We start from the raw sequence: 16,836 nt of genomic DNA, 5'->3' as shown, positions 1-16,836 counted from the left end.
ACATTTAGAATTACACAAAATCTAAAAGCAGAGACATTAAAGGACCCCAGGTCTTGGAACACAACATATCAAAGAGCAAACGAACTGGGGCTCTGTCTGAAAATATCATACCCTGCAAAGTTAAGTATTATCCTGGATGAAAAAAAAAGTGGACATTTGGCAAACTCTTAGACTTTCAAGACTTTGTCAAGAAAATCCTAAACTTAATAGAATATTTAACCTACAAGAACCAAGAAAAATATTAGGCACATACCAAAGACTGATTATAAGGAATACATAAGGACAGACTGTTTACTTTTTAAATATGTAAAATGTATGTCTAAGATCCTTATTAGTAATTGGGTAGCTCATAAGAAAAATTGGGGTAAACCTGAGTATGATATGAATTTTAAAATAAAATCATTTAAAAGCAGCCAAAAGAGTAATTATTTTATGTAGATAAGGTCCAAGAGAAAGAAACAATACAGAGGAATTAGATGGAAGAGGAGGACTGATAGCTCTGGTAGCCTGCTTTCATCAGAAATGGATTTAAGAAGGAACAATACATACATACATACATACATATATATATATATATATATGTAGAAGAGGATAGAGTATTCTAAATTCAGAAGATAAAATGGTAGGGGTATAGGGAGGGGAGAGAGGACAAGGGAGGGATCTTAAGAGGGGAAGATGAGGGAACAGGTCAAAGTGGTGTATAGAAGGGACTTTAGATTTATGGGAATGGGAGGATAGAGGAAGGATCCTTGCGGCAGGGGGGAAGGCAAGTAATAGGAGGGCAAGGCAGTGGGTAGAAACAAAGTAGAGGATGTAGGAGGGATAAGAAACAAAAAATATGCACAAACATAAAAACAAAGATCAGGAGTAGAGGATGTTTGGGAAAGTATATGTCTACATATATGTGTATATGTATGTATATATCTATAGCTATAGAGAAACATATCTAAATTTTAATGTAGCCTTTTGGGGTGTGGAGGGAAGTAAAAAATGCACAGCAAAGAAAAAAAGAAAACTTACAAGGAAGCAAAGATGGACAATTCTCAATACAATGTGTATTATTTATTATACAGATTTTCTTGAAATGAAAATTTATTGTTACATATTGTGAATATTCTCATGTTCTGCCATGCACATGACATTCTTCTTTCTTTGTACTTAAGTTTCAATATTTAAGTTTATGACATGTTTTTGCTTCTTTTCTCTATTCCATATTTGTGTTCTGGCTCATGAGTCTAAAATTTAAAAACAAAAATATATTTGTGTCATAAAAAGAATTTGGCAAGAGTCCTTTGCTCCCCCCCCCCAAATTATGTAGTATTGAAATTAATTGTTTATTTACTGTTATGTATAATTAAATTTTAAATACATCTTGTTTTGGCAAATTTTTCTAATGGAGCTCATTTATGGCTTACTTTTAATTTCCTTTGCTGAGATAAGATCATTTAAGTATTCAATTTCTTCTGTTAATCTGGGAAATTTACTTTTGTAAGTATTCATCATTTCACACAGATTGTTGGTTTTGCTGATATATAATAGAGAGAAATACTTCTAATAATTGCTTTAATTTCATCTCCATTTGGTGGTATATTGATATTTTTTCATTTTTAATACTACTAATTTATTTTCATTATTTTAAAATCAAATGTACCAATATCTTATGTATTTTAGTGTTCTTTCCCATAAAACTAACTCCCAGCTTTATTTATTAATTCTGTGCTTTTTATTTTTTATTTTATTTAATACTTTCTTTTTTATTTTTTAGTTTACATCATTCATTTCAACAAGATTTTGAGTTACAAATTTTCTCCCCATTTTTCCTACCCACCACCCCAAAACAGCAATCCCACAAAATATCCCCTCCTCCAATCTGCTCTCTCCCATATCTTCCCCCATCCTCCCTCCAACTTTACAGTAGGGCACAGTGGATCTCTCTGCCCCAGTGCCTGTATATCTCATTTCCCAGTTACATGTAAAATAATAATAATAATATATTTTAAATTTTATTTTAAACCTCGAATTCAAGATTCTTTCCCTTCCTCCCTTGTTACTCATCCTCACTGGGAAGATAAACAATTCCATATAGGTTATACATATGTAGCTATGCAAAACATTTCCATAGTGAAAATATTATGAAATATTGACTAAATTTCCCTCCATCATATCCCACCCACCAATTATTCTATTATCTACTTTGATCCTGTCCCTTTTCAAAAGTAGGTGCTTCCAACTTCCCTATTCCCCAGCTTGCCCTCCCTTTCATTATGCCCCCCTCTCATTCCCTTCCCCCCTGCTCTACTGTAGGGTGAATACCCTATTTAGTGTGTGTGTCATTCCCTCCCTAAGCCAAATTCAATGAGAATAAGGTTGATTCATTCCCTTTAGCCTTCCTGTTCTTCTCCTCCATTGTAACAGTTTTCCCTTGCCATAAATTATATGAGATAATTTACCCCATTCTGTCTCTCCCCATCTCCTCTCATTATATTCCTCTCACCTCTTAATTTCATCTTTTAAGTATCATCCCTTCCTATTAAATTGGTATATGTACACATATATACACACTCACATACATATTCATATACCCATATACATGCCTATATAGACATATATATGTATGTACACACACACACATATATATATATATAAAATATGTATATATATATATATACACACATATACATTTCTATTCCCTTCAACTATTCAAACTATTTTACTAACTGTCCTTCTCATCCTATTTACCCTTTCCCTCCTCACTCCTCTACTTTACTTCAATTTGATTCTTTGCTTTCCTATTCCTTAACATATTCACCCCTCTAACAGTCTCTCCTTTATCTTCTCCCCCCATCCCATCCCCTTGCCCTCTTATTTCTTTTTGAATTTAGAAGATTTTATTCTCTTCTATTGATATATGTTGTTCCTTCTTTAACCCATTCATGATGACGGTAAATTTCTGGTACTACCCCTCCATCACTTCTTTCTTCTGTATCATTTCTTCCTTTTGTGCCCCATTTATATGAAATAATTACTCCTTTGTTTTGTCTTCTAACATGATTTATTATAACAAATCACCCCAGCATGCATAGCTTAGTCCAAGTCCTTCTTTCAAACTACCCAAATAATGATGACAGTCAAATGAGTATTGATTACATTTTCATATATTAGCAGTTAACGATTTGACCTTACTAAGTCCATTATAATTGATATTTATTGTTTACCTCAAATTTTTCCTGCGTCTTATATGTCCAATTTTCCATTAAGTTCTGCTGTTTTTTTATCACAAATGTTTAAAAGACTTTCAGTTCGTTAAATGCCCCCCCCTTTTTCCATTCAGTATTATATCTAACTTTGCTAGGTAAGCTACCCTTAGTTATAACCCAAGCACTTTCTATCTATGAAATATAGTATTCCAAGACCTATGGTCCTTCAACATGGTGGCTACTAGGTCTTGTGTAATATTTATTTAGCTCCATGATATTTAAATAATGTTTTCTTGTGCCTTGTAATATTTTCTCTTTCACTTGGGAGCTTTGAAACTTGGCTATGATATTCCTGTAAATTTTCCTTCTGGGATCTCTTTCAGGTGATGATTGGTAGTTGTTTTCTATTTCTCCTTTGCCTTCTTGTTCTAGAACTTCTGACCAATTTTCCTGGAAAATTTCTTGTAGTATTTTATCAAGATATATATAGATATATCTAGACTGCCTATTCTTACATTGTCCCTCCTTGATCAGTTCTCCAGACCAGTTGTTTTTCTGATAAGATGTTGCACATTATCTTTTATTTTTTCATTCTTTTGATTTTGTTTTATTATTTCTCAGTGTCATATAATGTCATCAGCTTCCCCTTGACCAATTTAGTTTTCAAGGAATTATTTTCTTCCTTAAGTTTTTCATTCTCTATTTTGTAGTTGGTTGACTTTCTTTTCATAATTTTCTTTGATTACTCTGATATTCTTTTCTTATTTTTCCTTGATATCTCTTATTTGATTTTTAAAGCCCTTTTAGAGTTTTTCCAAGAAGTCTTTTTGGGCTTAGGACCAGTTGGCATTTTCAGCTTTTGAAAATCTCCATTACCTTCCTCTGAATATGAGTCCAGATCTTCTCTATTCCCATAGTAACTATCTTTTGTTGTGTTCTACTTTGTTTACTAATTTTTATTTTGTTTTTAGCAGCTATTACTATAATGAAATTCTAGCCCCAGTATGTAGGGAATGATACCCCAAGCCTCAGAATTTTCTTATTATTATTTTATGGACTCTGTTCCAGACCTTAGCCATGGGTACTCTTCATCCCTAGGCCACAGCTAGGGTCCCCAGCCTTGCTTTCCTGAAAATGATTTAGCTCCCTGTGGTTGCTCCAGTGGTTGGAAACTACATTTGTCCTCTCTGTCCTGGTTACTTCAGAAGTGTATGATATATCTATGATCTTATCTGTGAGAATATTCTTTAGAGTTGTTGACATTATATGACTACTAATGGAGCATGAAGTTATTCACAACTTATTATTAACTAACATCACTGGACTTCCTTCTTTTCCAGTCATACATCCCAGATGATATCCTTTATACTACTTTTCTTTAGCAATTTTTAATTGTTAATATTTATTGCACTTTAATGTACTTCTTCATGCTGTGTATCATTGCAATGGTCTGTAGGTTATATCAAATTTTAATTCTTTAGGGACAGTTATTTATGAATATAGCACATGACTCAAGTCTGAAAATACTGATATTAAATAGATTGATCTTTTTAAATAGATGTTTTCTAGTTCATTTTATAATTTTTTTTCTAAAACAAATTCATATTTTATGTCTGGGAATGTATTTTTTCTTGTCTCTGGTCTATTTCTTTCTACAAACTCATTTATAGGTTTATCAAACAACACTGTGCTAGGCACTGAGGATACAAATACAATGATTAAAATGATCCCTGCTAATGAGGAGCCTGTACTGTAGTGGAAAACACAATATATATATATATATATACATACGAAGGTACATGTACATGCATACATATAAATAAATAAGTGCATAGTAATTAAATTTAAGACAATTTGAGAGAGGGGGCAGTAGCAATTCATGTGGTAATGAGGTCAGGGAAAATTTCATAATATATAAATCAATGCATGAGCTAATTGTTGAAGGGAAGCTGAGATTTTATGAGGTGAAAGTGATGAGGGAGTGTATTCTGAAAATGGGTAGTGTGGATTAGTTGCAAGTTGAACCATGAAAAGAAATTCTCACTGCAATGAGATGATACTATGATGAAATAACAGCTATAGGAAAGTATCAATATGCATAATAGGACCTAATAAAACTTTTATTGATCACTTTTCTTGTTTTTTTTTAATGATAGTAATTTGTAAACATACTCTAACTCATTATAACCCTCTTTTCAGTAAAGCAAAACAGTTAAGTGGAACTGATTGAAAAATATGACTATCTGATAGTATTTGTAACATGTTATTCCTGAAAGCGACTCACTGTTTTTCTGTTGATTTTTTTTTTACATTAATGTGGTCATTATAATTTATTTTTCCCGGTACTTCCTACTTTTCTCAACATGATATTTCTTAGATCTTCCTCATATCAAACATTTTACAATTTGATCAAACACAATTTGATTCATTAAATATGTATTGTGTGGTTGGAAGCCAAGATGGTGGCATAGAAGCAGGAAAACTCTATGAGCTCCTCACATAACCACCTCAAATACCTCTAAAATATGACTCTAAACAAATTTTAGAGCAACTAAACCCACAAATTGACAGGGAGAAACAAATATCGCACTGAAGGCAGCCCAGCAGGCCTACAGGAAAGGTCCATCACAGAGTGCTTGGAGCCTAGGCCAGCCCCTAGTGAGCCTCCAGTTTTAGCCTCAGGGTGGCCCTTGATGAGTAGTAGCTGGAGCAGACTTTGGAAGAGTGCATCACCAGCAACTGTGGCGGTTTCCAAAATCATCAACCCATAAATGCCAAAGAAAAAGTAAAAGGTCAGTATAAAACACTCTTGGAACTGAAGGGGACAAGAAGCATGGTCCAGCCACTGCCCCCGGGGTGAGAAGGCAAGGAAAGGCAGAGGGGCTGCAGTCCTGTAGCTGCTTCGACATGGTTGCTTCAGAGCTGGCCTGCAGAACAGTGGGGGACCAAACAATCATTTAAAAGGTAATTTCTCTTGCTTTAATCTGCTTAGATCTGTATCTCTGTCCTGGGTGGAAGTCCTGGGGTGTGTGACCAGTGAGCCAGAGCTTGTGGGGACTGTAGAGAGGGCACCAAACTAATAGCCCTGGCAACTGCCAAAAACCTAGCAATTTGGAACAAAGCTCTCCTCTCTGGAAGCAGAGTTCTACTGGTGCAAAGAACTCAAAAGTCAAGTAATTGAATGGCAACATAAGCAAGCAAAGGAAGCAAAGAAAGCACGGCAATCAAACTTTAGAATCCTTTTTTGGGGACATAAAGGATCAAAGCATGGGGTGGGAGGAAAAAAATGAAGTCAGAACTCCTGCACCAAAAGTTTCCAAGAAAAATATAAACTGGTTATAGCCATGGAGGAACTTAAGGATTTTGAAAATCAAGTAAGAGAAATGGAGGAAAATTGGGAAAAGAAATGAGAATGATGCAAGAAATCATGAAAAGCGAGTCAACAACCTGACTGAAGAAAATAAAATCTTAAAAAATAGACTAACTCAAATGGCAAAAGAGGCTCAAAAAGTCAAGGAGGAGAATGCCTTAAAAAGCCAAATTTGCCAGATGGAAAAAGAATTTCTAAAGCTCACTGAAGAGAATAATTCCTTCAGAATCATATTGGAGCAAATGGAAGCTTTTATGAGAAATATGAGAAAAAACTTTATGAGAAATCAAGACACTATTAAACAGATCTAAACAAATGAAAAAATAGAAGGCAATGTGAAATATTTCACTGGAAAAACCACTGACTGACCTGGAAAATAGATCCAGGAGAGATAATTTAAAAATTATTGGGCTACTTGAAAGCCATGGTCAAAAAAAAAAAAAGAACCTAGAAATCAGCTTTCAAGAAATTCTCAAGGAAAATTGCCCTGATATTTTAGAATGAGAGAGCAAAATAGAAATTGATAGAATTCACCAATCACCTCTTGAAAAAGATCCCAAAAAGAAAACTCCTAGGAATACTATAGCCAGGTTCTAGAGTTCCCAGATCAAGGAGAAAATATTACAAGCAGCCAAGAAGAAACAATTTGAATATTGTAGAAATACAATCAGAATAACACAAGATCTTGCAGCTTCTACATTAAGAGATAAAATGTCTTGGGATATGATATTCTGGATGTCAAGGGAGATAGGATTACATCCAAAAATCAATTACCCAACAAAATTAAGTATAATGTTTCAGGGGAAAATATTGTCATTCAATGAAATAGAACACTTTGAACCATTCTTGATGAAAAAACCAGAGTTGAATAGAAAATTTGACATTCAGATACAAGTAGCAAGAGAAGCATGAGAAGGTAAACAGGGAAAAGAAATCATAAGGAACTTACCAAAGTAGAATTATTTACATTCCTACATGGAAAAATGACAGTTGTAACTTATGAAATTTTTCTCAGTATGAGAATAGTTGAAGTGAATATATATGTATGTATATATGTGTGTATGTGTCTCTGTGTGTACATATATATGTCTATATAGGAGGATATGTGTGCATATGAATACATATGTGAGCATTTTTATATATGTGTAGAGGTATACATAGACAGAGGGCACAGGATCAATTGAACAAGAATGGATGACATTTAAAAAATAAAATTAAGAGGTGAAAGAGGAAGATAATGAGAGGAGATAAGGAGAGACAGAATAGGGTAAATTATCTCATATAAAAGAGGCAAAGGAAAACTGTTAAAATGGAGGGGAAGAACAGGAAGCAAAAGGGTATGGGTCAACCTTACTCTCACTGAATTTGGCTTAAGGAGGGATTAACATATACACTAATTTGGGTATTTTACCCTACAGGAAAGTAGGGGGAAAGGAGATAATAGGGGGTATGATAGAAGGGAGGTCAGATTGGGGGCGGGTGGGTAGTTAGAAGCACACACTTTTGAAAAGGGACAGGTTCAAAGTAGAAAATAGAACAAGTGAGGTGTGGGATAGAATGGAGGGAAATAAAGTAAGTCTTTCACAATATATCCACTAAGGAAATGTTCTGCATAACTACACACCTGTAACCTATATTGAATTGCTTATCTTTCCAGTAAGGGTGTGTGACAAGAGAAGAAGGGAAAGAATCTGGAATTTTAAGTTTTAAAATCAAATATTTAAAAATATTATTATTATTTACATGCAACTGGGAAATAAGATATGCAGGCACTGGCGTATGGAGATCCATCTTGCCTTACTGGAAATTGAGAGGGGAAATGGGGGAGTATATAAGAGAGAGCAGATTGGAGGAAGAGGTATTCAATGGGATCACTATTTTGGGGTGGTTGGTAGGTGAAAGACAGGGCAAAAACTTGTAACTCAAAATCTTGTGGAAATGAATGTTGTAAACTAAAAATAAATATAAAATTAAAAAATTAAAATCAATAAATCAATAAATATGTATTTTATGTCCTACTGTTCTAGGTACTACACAATTAGATGACATCTTGTTACACCCACAATTACATAGACATTGAGATACTAATGAGAAATTGATTAGTTCTGCTTTTAATGTTTTAGTTTAGACAACTTTCGAGCCACTTGGCAACTGTCAAGAAAATCTACTGTAAAGAATTCTTTTGACCGTTACAACTGTAATCTCCAGAAAAGTTTTGCTGTAATAAGTTTTCAAATGTTTATCACTCCTGCACCTATCTTGTAGACTTAATTAATACATCCAGAGTGACTTATGCTGAGAAATCTTTCTTTTTGCCCTTGCCCTATGACTTGGTCTTGCTTTTATTATTAACCTCAATAATTTTCTCATACTGATCCTGACCCACATAAAATTCCATCAGCACCACTAGCCAGTGGACTCAGACAGTTAGGATAACAAAAAAGAAAATATATTTAAATGAAAGATAATTGGAATGTCATGCTGACAATTGCCTAGACCTGAAATTATCGTCATGCTCATATTACCCTTGCCAATCTCTTTAATTTACTGAATAGCAAACATTTAGGTGGTGAAATTTCCCTTCCAACATTTCTGTAAGAAAATAAAAACATTCTAAATTTCTTAACATACAAAATGTTCTTGTTACTCTGAAGAAAGAAATAAATCATATTTAATCATATTTATAATGTAATCTGGCTTCATCCATGTCATATACTCTTTACTGCAATGTATAAAGGCAAATCAATGCTAGAAATTCTTCTAATCTTGAACCATTGTTATACTTAAGTTTTTAGGAATTATATATTTATATAAAGAATTTCTTAAGTAAAAAAATGATTCAAAAGCATGAAAGCTATCAAACTATGCAATATATATGGTAAAAAAATAAAAGGTAATGTGAGATTATGAGAATTATTTGTAAGAAAAAGGAAATATTATATGAGTTGTAGATAGAAAAAAAATTTTGTCTTCTTACCTCAATGAAACACAATTATTATCAGTGTAAAAATTATAATTCGTAATATTGCTATAGATACCACATAATCATGTGTTCTGCAATGGAAAATACAAAAAAAATGTAATTATGTTTAAATTTAGTATTCTTACACCTTCACATAAAATACAAGACCACAGACAATCACAAGGATTTTCTGTCATAGCCATTTTTTAATGATAGTTGGGACAAATTACTTCCCCTCTTTGGTTTTCAATTTTCCCATCTTAAAATGAGAAATTGCATTATAGGTCCCATAAATGTGTTGCTACCTTAACACTATTATATCAATAAGAGTTAATAATACAGACTCAAAATCCAAGCTATTGTCCATGCTTTAGGGTAGTGTTGAGTGGGGTTGTTTGTGTACTAAGCAAAATAAGGGAACAGTAGCTGGGGTAATTCACAGTGAGGGTTCCTTGTGCTATAAGACCATTATGGCATATATGAAGACCTGGAAGGATCCCTAACATGCTGGTGAATGGAACTATATTGAATTGGTTAGTTACCAGAACAACTAAACCAATTCTGAGTCACATAAATAGACAGGGAATCATAGGGATGAAGACTGGCCTTTCTAGAAAATATCATGCTGATCATGGAATATGGTGGCTTCATGAAAAGATGCACAGGAGCCAATCAGAAGTACTAATATCTCACCTACAGGTAAATGCTTCAGTGTAAGATGGCACTAACCACTAAAGTGGGAAAACCTTAAATGCTCATGAAATGGACAAAATCAATGAACATGTTCATGATGTAACAATAATATATTGTAACAAAATTATAATAGATCATACCAGTTTTGGAAGGGCCTTTATTTGCTTTCTTTTTCAATGGTGCCCTTTAAGTAACACAATGGGAGTTCACAATAAATTACCTTATCCCTAAACCTAGGTTAGATGAAATAAAAGATCAATTGATGTCCTCCTAAAATTTGAAGGGGGGGAAGTTGATGAATTCAGAACCACTGATTTTTTTTTTAATTTAACACTGACTCCAAAAATTATAGCTTAAAATAAAATGAATGATAAAAGCCATATTGATTATCTAGATGATTTTGAAAAGACAATGGTCATGCTTAAATCAAATTTTCAAAAAAATCCCTTTTTTGAATTTTATGGTCCAAATCCAACAAGCAAGTCACATATACCAAAAAAAAATAAGAATAGATAATAAAACTCATATTTCCTATAAACATGCAACAAGCATTTAAAAATCTATCCACCACATTATATAGGACAGCTAATTGCCATGGTAGGAACCATTAAGGGAACTGTAGACCTATCAAGAAGTTCCCTTAAACCTTGGTGTAAGTGACATGAGAGGCCTAATGAAAATTTGTAAATAGATACTAGTAGAAGATTATATTTATACCTTGCTTATGCTTGTAATATAAAACTTGAATGTTATGCAACCCAGTTAGAAGCAACAAAAAAGAAATACTTGGAAAGAAATTCAGTTGGGGGGGGAACTATGTACGAAATTCTAGGTTCCCTTATTCTCAACTAAAGGCAAAAGTAAAAATGTTAAGATAGTTAAGGGAATCAAAGCCATGCAAATTTTACAAAAATAAGCAATTTCATATGAATAAAAATTTTATTACGGAGGCTTGACATAGAAAGAAATGAGAGGAGATAGAGAACCCTAAAAGAAAGAATATGGGGAAAATGTCTAGACATTATATAGTAAGGAAAGGTGCAATATAATAAAAATGCCAGTAATATCAGATGTGCAACTGAAAGCTTACCCATCACTGATGAAATTAATTACATTGTTGTTACATCAAGGGACATGACAGATTAGCTTCTTGACAAAACAAGGTAGAAAGCTAAGTTGAGAACCATAATTACTGAAAACTTCACAATGAAACACGAATCCCTACCAAAGTACTTAATGAGCATTTTCTCAGATACAAGCCCAATCTCACATTTCTTAACAAAAGGTACCACATGTCCACTATCAAAAGAACATCATTAAGATAAGACCAAATTCATGATTTAATTTATACAAATCATTCTCAGCTTGTATCCTTTAAAAAAAATTTATGTATACTTATAGGGAAACAATATTGTACTGAAGAACAAAGAGAAAAAAGTGTTTCCAAAAGTCTGTGGAGCATTAAAGAACAATTAATCATCAATTTGGTAATAACTTGACAAGCTCCCAGAAAACTCCGTAACATTTACACTGCCTTTGTTGACTATTGTGGAGCTGTTGTTTCTGTTTCACACACATGAATCATTTATCACTCAATAAATACATAAAAGAGATCCAAGTTGTGAGAGTACTAGATTATTGATTCCTCTGCAAAACTGTTATCTATTTATACCATACCACAAAATTATAATGCCAAGAACAATTGTAAATGGTGACTTCTTTCAGAGAAGACAGTTTAAGTCTGTTATTGTTGGGCCTAGTTTTAAATACATTATTATCCCTACAAAATAAAACTGAATATCACTTCCAAATTAAAAGTGAAGTCACACAAAGCATCATGTCAATCACTTGATGTACAAGAATGACATTAGGTTATAAGATTTCAAGTTATAAACACATTGAATAACTTCATATGATGGAATCTTTCAAAATGTCATTAGGGCGGATTAAATGTAAAATTCTCAGTTTATTCCAAGGAAAGTTAAAGACTAAAACAAAGTGATTTCTGATGACAATTTAAGATCAGATTGTAGCAACCAAAATTTACTGATGGGTTATCCTTGTGAAGCTTGCACTTATTGATCAATACAGATCATACAAGAAAATGCAAAAATTGTGTGTGTCATTGTTCCAGGTTGCAATAAGTGGTACAATGAATTGAAAGTTGGATGCTGAGTCTGGAAGACCTGTTTAAATTCACCTCAGACATTTATTAGTTCTGTGACCCTAGAAAAATCAATTAACTTCTGAGTCAGTTCCCTTGTCTGCAAAATGCCAATGAGAGCATCGACTACAAAAGATAGTTATAATCAAATAAGATAAGATTTGTGAAATATTTTGCAAAACTTAATGCACTACATAAATATCATCATCATAATCATCATCATCATCATCATCATCATCATCATCATTTATATGGCAAGATATTGCCTGAAGGTTAGAATTATACATCACGAGCTCACAATCTCCCACAAACTAGTGTGGAACCAATCTCTATAATGTAAGAACCATAAAAATATTTTTAAGAGTTCAGTAAACAAGTTGTATTCATGAGAATAAGGCACATGAACTGCATCAGAGATAGAACTATTGACCACAATTACTGAGAATATTGATATATAAAACTTCAAGAACATTGCATTTGTATTGTACATGAGGCAGGGTAGACTGGCAGAAGGAAGAAATGATTTGGAACAGGAAGACTTGGATCCTGCCTCAGTCATTTACTCATAGTGTGAAAAGAAAAAGTCACTTAAATTATTTGGACTTCAGTCTCTAAATCTTTAAAATGAATGATTTAGTCTAGACACCCTTTAAATGCATTTGCATTTCTATGATTAGAACACTCATAAACTCTCTAGAGTGCTCGCAAATTTGCCAAGTGCTTTATATATCTCAGTTGGGCCTCACAAAAATTGTGTTAGATATTACAGGTTCCATCACCTTCATTTACGTGACCTGAAACACCTATGAAATAAAGAGACCTAAGAGAGGAAATCAAAAGACAGTGGGAGCAGAATGAAGGGTACAGCATCTTGGTCACTCTGTTGTTTCATTTGTCTTGCATATTCACTTAATGAGTGTCTAGAAGATTAGTTTATATCTCAATACTTTCATTTAATTATAAAAAGCAGTTATTTTGTCAACCTGTTTAATGATTATAAAACAGTAATAGAAGAAAAATCCATAATATTTTCTACCAGAATTTCATTGGAAAAAAATTAAAGATGAAAATGACAGAAATCTTCCTCCTCCTCTTCTTCCTCTTCTTTCTCCTCTTCCTCCTTCTCCTCTTTTTCTTCCTCATCCCCTGGAACTGGACATATTTAATTTAGAAAACCCAGTAGGGTGGTTGGAGGGACAGGACTGAATTAAGATTATTTATTGTTGCTACCTTCAAATATCTGACTAGCTGTCATGTAGAGGATGTATTAGATTCATTATATTTAGGCACAGAGGACAGAACCAAAGTCAATGGTTAGAATTTGTAAATAAACAAATCAATAAGCATTTATTACATTCAAAATACTATTTATTATATGACAAATATTATGTGCTAACTATGTAAGGTTGATGTGAAGGAGGAAAAAACAGAAATACTCCTAACTTCTAGATCTATGAAAAAAATAGGGGTGGCTAGGTGGTGCAGTGAGTAGAATGCCGGCCCTGGAGTCAGAAGGACCTGAGTTTGGATCTGATTTCAGACACTTAACACACACACACACACACACACACACACACACACACACACAACCTTACCGTGTGACCTTGGGTAAGTTACTTAACCCCAATTGCCCTCCAAAAAGCAAAAAAAAAAAAAAAGTAGAATTGATTGCTTCAAGAGCTAGTGAATTCCTGTCTTTGGAGATCTTTAGTTGAAGACTGGATCAACATGTATTGGTTATGTTATAATGGGGTTTTCTTTAGTGTATCGATTTGACTAAATGTTTACTGAGATCTGTGATTCTGTGATAATTATTCTCATCATATTTACCTCACCATCCTTCATAAATGAATTCTTATACTACAAATACAGACCCTAAAATAGACTTAAAATAAAGAAGTAATCTGTGCTGGAACAAGATTGTTGCTACAGACAAAACTATTGCCTAGAGTTATGACATAATATTGATCCATAAAATATATGAACATTTTAGTAGATAGATGTCATCATCCTGAATACTTCTGATATTCAAATTACATGTAATGAAAAACATTCAAACTGTAGAGACTTAGTGGAGGAAAATATAACCTTGTAGGAATGGGATAAGGAAAATACCTCTGTCTTTATAACTGCTCTTATATTTGTCCTAGAAATGCTTTCAGTGAATCTCCAGAAGATGATTTTTACATAACAATATTTTATTCAATTACAAAACCAAGTTAGTTTATGTGTTTGTACAATAATTTGTAGATTATTAAACATAAAAAACAAGATAGCAACATACCCTAGAGTAATTTATATTTGAAATCCATTTAACAAGGCAACATAAAGAGAATATATAATGTTTGTGGTATCTCTAAAATCTTAATGCAGTTTTAATCTATTAAGCTTAAAACTTATTTTCAAAATAAATTTTGATATGGTACTGAGAGTTTGGGGGCATTCTCTTTAGTGCTCTCAAGTTTGTGAAGTGTTTTTTTTTATCTCATTTGAATCTCACAAAAGCCTTTTAAATAGATATTAAATAGAAAAGGTACAATTATCTCCATTTATTAGCTGAGAAGATAGAGATTCTTACTAACCTATAGTCACATATCCAATAAATGTAAGAGATTAGATTTTACCTTTCTCAATCATCCAGCACTCTATCCACTATTCCAATATTCTCTGAGTCAATGAAGAATAGGACATTATGGTAAATTCCAAGGTATTATGCAATTTAAAGATAATTTCATTCATAAAGACTACTCTAGAATAGAGACAAATGGATGTCACAGCATAAAATACTGAATCTGGTATAAGAAAGAAATAAGTCAAAATCCAGTCTCACACATTTATTTGTTGTGTGACCTTAGGCAAGTCACTTAACTTCTTTTTGCCTTAGTTTTCTCATCTTCAAAATGGTGATGATAGTTCCTACCTCCCATGCTGTTGTGAGGATATCATGGTAATATTTGTAAAGCACTTAGAAAATCTTAAAGTGGTATATGAATGATAGTTATCATCATCATCATCAGACCAACAGGTTAGCAGTGAAAGCTAAAAGAGGAAAAATGATCCTTAAATAATTCCAATCAAGTCCTTTGTTTTCCCTGCTATTATAGACTTCTTCAAATATCTAATAGGGTAATAGACACTCCAGAAAAGATCTCCTGTGTTATTTTTGCTTTATTCCTGCACAATCTAGATGTTGAAAGAAAGAGTTGTATAAATACAGTTATGGAATTATGTCCCTAAAATTACTAAACAGTGCATAACTTTTGCCCCAGTGACACCCTACTATGCCTATATCCTCAAAGACCAAGTAAAAGACTCATCTACACAAAAATATTTATAGCATCTTTTTCTGCTGTAGTAAGGAAAACAGCAATAACAACTAGGAATTAAAAGTATGTCCATTTGTTTAGAAATGACTAGGCAACTCATGTGAATTTAAGGGATATTATTACTCCATAAGAAATGATGAAATGGGTGATGTCAGAAAAATAAATGAGAAGACCTCTATGATGAAATTATGCAGAGAGAAGCAAGCATAATCTGAAGAGTTGATCCACTAACAAAAAGCATTATAAAGAAAAAAAGACACTTTGAGAGGATTAAGAACCCTGATGAATGTAGTGACCAACCAAGATTACAGAGGATATATAATGAAGCACAATAGTCATCTCCTGGAAGAGAGATGTTATGCCCAGCATGAAGAATGAGAGATACATTTTTAGAAATGGCCAATCTAGGGATTTGTTTTGTTTGACTATGCATATTTGTTTCTTTGTTTCTTCCTTTATTCTTCCCCCCTTCTTTCTTCTTATTTTCTTCTAGGAAGAAAGAAAACAATACTGAATTTAAAAATAATAATAATAATTAAAACTCTAATGAACATAGTAGCAATTTCAGGGAGCACATTTTGACTTTCTTTAATGTTTCATTATGGGACTTCAAGCAAAACAGCTTAACTAACCATACACACACACACACACACACACACACACACACATACACAGAGGGAAGGAGTCAGGGAGGGAGAGAGAGAGAGAGAGAGGGAGAGAGAGAGAGACAGAGAGACAGAGAGAGAGAGACAGACAGACAGACAGACAGACAGATAGAGAGAGAGACAGAGACAGAGAGAGAGAGACAGAGAGAGAGAGACAGACAGACAGACAGACAGACAGATAGACAGAGACAGAGAGAGAGAGACAGAGACAGAGAGAGAGACAGAGAGAGAGACAGAGAGAGACAGAGACAGACAGAGAGAGAGACAGAGATAGACAGAGAGACAGAGACAGAGAGAGAGACAGAGATAGACAGAGAGAGAGACAGAGAGACAGAGAGACAGAGACAGAGACAGAGAGAGAGAGACAGAGAGAGAGACAGAGATAGACAGAGAGAGAGACAGAGACAGAGATAGACAGAGAGAGAGAGAGAGAGAGAGAGAGAGAGAGAGAGAGAGAGA

The 16,836-nt window shown here is 33.5% G+C and overlaps 1 long non-coding RNA gene across 2 annotated transcripts in view; it reads right to left on the bottom strand.

Moving 5' to 3' along the window:
• Positions 1–1,049: 1,049 nt before the first annotated feature.
• Positions 1,050–16,836, bottom strand: part of LOC138171768 (uncharacterized) — a 106,086-nt gene continuing 90,299 nt past the window's right edge. For both annotated transcript variants that reach the window (XR_011170964.1, XR_011170963.1), the window contains 2 exons: positions 9,545–9,621; positions 1,050–1,235 (listed from right to left, as the gene is read on the bottom strand). This is a non-coding gene — a long non-coding RNA (uncharacterized lncRNA). The remainder of the gene's footprint in view (positions 1,236–9,544; positions 9,622–16,836) is intronic.

Source organism: Petaurus breviceps, unplaced genomic scaffold, assembly GCF_028583685.1.
Source record: "Petaurus breviceps papuanus isolate PSGF00001 unplaced genomic scaffold, PetGlider_PUasm1.0 47, whole genome shotgun sequence".
Lineage (NCBI taxonomy): Eukaryota > Metazoa > Chordata > Mammalia > Diprotodontia > Petauridae > Petaurus > Petaurus breviceps.
This window is presented reverse-complemented; position numbering and strand designations above follow the sequence as displayed.